This window comes from Gossypium arboreum, chromosome 13, assembly GCF_025698485.1.
Source record: "Gossypium arboreum isolate Shixiya-1 chromosome 13, ASM2569848v2, whole genome shotgun sequence".
In the NCBI taxonomy this organism is placed as follows: Eukaryota; Viridiplantae; Streptophyta; class Magnoliopsida; order Malvales; family Malvaceae; genus Gossypium; species Gossypium arboreum.
Window position 1 is genome coordinate 7,584,294 of NC_069082.1, and position 4,474 is coordinate 7,588,767.

The window sequence follows — 4,474 nt, forward strand, 5'->3', positions numbered from 1 at the left end:
TCTTGAACTTGGTCTAAAAGAACTCCCAGGTGACTCTCTCTCTCGGCACCATTTATACTAGCTTATTCCACCACTGATATGCGGTGTCCCTCAACAGTGATATAGCACATTTTAAACATTCAATCGGTGTGCAAGAAAGCTCATCAAACACTCGAATTGTATTTTCAAGCCAAAACTCAGCTCTTTCAGGATCATCATCAACATTAGATTTGAACTCTTCAGCCCTGTGTTTACGAATCTTGTCAACAGGGGGCTTATTCAATCTTAAAAGCTCGACTCTTTGAGCAGTTACGGGAATCAGATAGGGATCAGGAGAGGGTGGAGGTTTTTGAGCAGCGTGTGAACCACTCGTTCATTATTTGGAGAGAAAGCTTCTCTAGCCTCTCCTCCCTGGCTACCCGACACGTGTCTAGAATCAGATGGCACTGTCTTTGGAGTGAGAGCGGGTGTATTACTCTCAATCTCATCAACTATAGCTCGATTGAGATCCATTTACTATATGAAAACACATTTTAAAATGTCAGGAGTCATCACATTATCACAGTTTATATATGGCATGTATAGCTAGACTTTCACATACACTATGTTAGTTCTAGAATCGACTAAATTGTAGCTCTTATACCAATAAATGTAATACCCCTCACCCGTATTCAACGTCGAAATAGGGTTACAGAGCATTATCAGACTTACAAAATAATTAAACATCCATTTAACATACATTTTCTCAATTCAAGCATTCATCATTCAATCTTAATCAATTTGTCCCTAATACAAGCCTACAAGGCCCTAAACATACATTAGGAGTGGTTCGAGACTAAACCGACATCATAAGAAACTTTTATGAACTTTGAAAATTTTTCTTAAAACAGGGGACACACGCCTATGTGGCCAGACATGGCCACAAGACACGCCTGTTTCACAGGTTGCATGGACATTCAAAATGAGAGTACATGGCTGTGTCCTAACCTGTGTCTTACCCCGTGTCCAAACAAGTGATCTTACTGACTTAGGTCACACGGCCAACACACAGGCCCGTGTGGCTAGCCCATGTGCCCTAAAAATGTTTATACACACCCATATGCCAGGCTGTGTTCTAGGCCGTGCCAAAGCTGTAGGGTATACTGACTTATTCCACACAGCCAAGTCACACGCCAGTGTGTGAAGACGTGTGGAGCATACTGACTTGATTTCAATTTCAACACCATGGGATACACGGTGTAGACGAAAATAGGCTATTTGCCAAGCCAATTTGCCTTCCAAATATACATATACCTATACAACCAAAAGGGCACCAAATCATAGCATAAATAACATCTCATTTAGCCACAATCAAGGCTAATTCATACCATTTCCAATACTAAAAACCAACATGCTTATAACTTCAAGTCATACTCAATCAAAACATGCCAAAACAGATATACAAATTAACTAACTAAACATTTACCAAACATACATCATTTTTCACTAATTCACAAACAAAATTCATATCTAATGTCAACCATTTAACATATACTATATCAATATCCACAAGCTTCATAATATAAGCCATTCACATGTCCATCCATGAACTCAAAGTATCAACCATATATGCACATAACCAAATCCACCAAATTAAGCCAACACTCATGGCCATATTTACAAACCAAAACATATGTTATTACAAGTCATTACTATAACAAAATCACTATCAACCTATAATCAAAATGACTAAAAATACCTATACATGCCATATACTTAAAATACCAAAATTCAAAGGTACCAAGTGATAGGTGGTAGTGTGAAACGATCTCCGACGATCCCAGAATTCGTGCTAGCTTGTTAACACTATAAAACATGGGAAAAATAAACAAAGTAAGCTATAAAGCTTAGTAAACTCGTATGAAATAAACTTAATGCAATCACATAATTATAGTTCAATGATTTGAATACACCTGTAACGCCCCAATTTTCGGGAATCTTGTGAATGTTGGCATAGGTTTAATTATGTTAATGGGCCTCTAGAAAGCCCAAGCTTAAGATAGAACCCGGCAATTTTAGTTAATTTTTGTTCCATAAGAAAAATGGGGTGAAATTATGAAATAGGACCTATGTGAAAATGTTTGAAAATGTTATAGGCTAAATTAAAGTGGCCAAATAAATAGGAGTGCAAAATAGGAGGATTTGCATGACAAACCTCCCATTTTACATGAAGTGGCCAGCCATCATGTTGTTGTAGACAAAATGTGCACTTGATATCCATAATTTATGGTACAAATTGACACAAATTGATAATAGGTTAGGTAAATGTTCCATGATAATAGGTTAGGTAAATGTTCCATGATAATGGGTTAGGTAAATGTTTCATGATAATGGGTTAGGTAAATGTTTCATGATAAGAATTTCATGTCTTTTGTATTAAAGAATTAAATGGATGAAATATGAAGTTTTATTAAAAGAAAAAGGGGTGAAAAGAACAAAGTTTTGTCCATCTTTGTTCATCATAGCTGAAAGTTAGAAGAGAGAAAGGAGAGGAGAAAGCTCTTGAGTATTCGGTCATTAGGAGGAGGAAAATTGAAGGTAAGTTCTTGGTAACTTGCTTCTATTTTGAGGTTCATGAGTTCTTCTTGATTCTACCTTAACTCTTGAAGCATATTTTGGTTTTTGGTTGTATTGTGAGCATTTGGTCATGAATTAAAATGAAGGAAATGGTTGTTGTTTCATGTTCTTTTGATGAAAAATGGAAGATAGGTGAAGTTGAGCCAAACAAATGAGCATGCATGTGCCTTAGATGCTAAAGGGAAAAATCGGCTAACATGTTGTGCTTTAAAATGATGAAATGGAGATTATACTTAACTAAAATCATAGATATGTGATGATTGATTGGTGATATACATGTTTAAATAACAAGCATGCAAGGTATGTGTGAAAGAGTGATTTGGTAATAAATCTGCTTGGGACAGCAGCAGTAACGTGACTTTGGAAAATCACCATAAATTGTGGGAGATGAATTAGAAGCTGAATAAATTATGTAATTAAAGCTTATTGAGTCTAGTTTCTAATGAAATAAACAAGAACATATTTTGAATCCTGTACAATGAGAAATTTGATTCGTAATGAAGAGTGGTCAGATTAGTCAAACAGTGAAACATGGGAAACTTTGAGAAAAATCTGGTATTGATTGGCTAAACCAAAAATTCTGAAAATTTTATGGATAGAAGATATATGAGTCTATTTTCAGGGAAAATTAACGGAACTTGATTTGGAGTTTCGTAGCTCCAGTTATAAATAATTTAGTGACTGTTACTCAGGAAGACAGCTTGCAGTGAAATTATAATTATGTGGTAAACATTGACAAAAAAATTGTTAATTAGTTGCTTATTGATTTCTTATAAGCTTACTATGATCTGTAGGTGTGGTTGGCCGAATATTGTAAGGGGTTAATACGTAGTTTGTATTTGAATAGTTAGATTAACGTGTTAGTAATCCAATTGTAGGCGGTTCGTGTGTGGATCTCGTCAGCATATCGTCGCAAACAGGTGTGTAACTGACACCCTCTTATAGACTAGATTGGCAAAAGCCGAAATGCCGAAAAGTCAGTATTTTGGGAATTTGCGAGTGTGCGAATGCTCGTAAGATAGTTGGGTTTGTATATTTGGTAATCTAAAGTAATAAACTGCAGTACGCGCGATTTCGTACATTTTGATCATTTGGGCTTAATGGGCCAAAGATCGGGTTCATGGGCCAACAGGCCCAATTCAGTAAGTATGTGCGGTAAGTGTTCTGATAGTACGTAAATAGTTAGGATATGCATGAAAACCATAAAAGAAGCTAAATTACTATAATACCCCTATGTATGGAAAATTACTGTTATACCCCTAGGTGCAAAATTACCGTTATACCCCTAGGGTTAATTTTGACTGAAAAGCATGACGATCTGATTCTGTATGATGTATGCCATGATTATATATCTGTTGCATTGGGACATGGGTATATTATGGAGGAAGCGTTCTGGTGGCTATGCCACAAATATCTGATCTGGTGGCTCTGCCACATATATTCTGATACGGTGGCTCGCCACGATTATTCAGATCTGGTGACTCTGTCACATTATTCTGCTGCAGCCATGCTGCAAATTCGTGGTGTGTAGCGGTTAGGTGGGTCGAGTTGTCTCCCACACGGTGTAAGGTTGGTATGGGGTGTATACGGTTGGATATGGTTAGGTTTCGCATAAACATGTAATATCATTACGCTCGCTATGGGCCTATGGGCTTTATTCTCAATTCTATTCGGCTAAGGCCAACTTATTCTATTTCGTGGTTTGAGTGATATAGGCTATGGTTGGGTTAATTTACACACTGAGTTTCCCCAAACTCACCCCTTTTATTTTCATCCACGCAGTAATCCCCAACCATAGTGGGCTTGGAGTCGTGAGGGAATTGAGTGGCCATTGCTCGAAAGTTTAATTTTCTTCCGTGAACTGGACATCCTTTTATTT

At 37.0% G+C, this 4,474-nt stretch overlaps 1 long non-coding RNA gene across 1 annotated transcript; it reads left to right on the forward strand.

The window, feature by feature from the left end:
- The first annotated feature begins 2,330 nt into the window (after positions 1 to 2,330).
- LOC128286446 (uncharacterized) lies at positions 2,331 to 3,907 on the forward strand. The gene is made up of 2 exons (XR_008277009.1): positions 2,331 to 2,556; positions 3,474 to 3,907. It is a non-coding gene; the product is annotated as an uncharacterized LOC128286446 (long non-coding RNA).
- Positions 3,908 to 4,474: the final 567 nt, after the last annotated feature.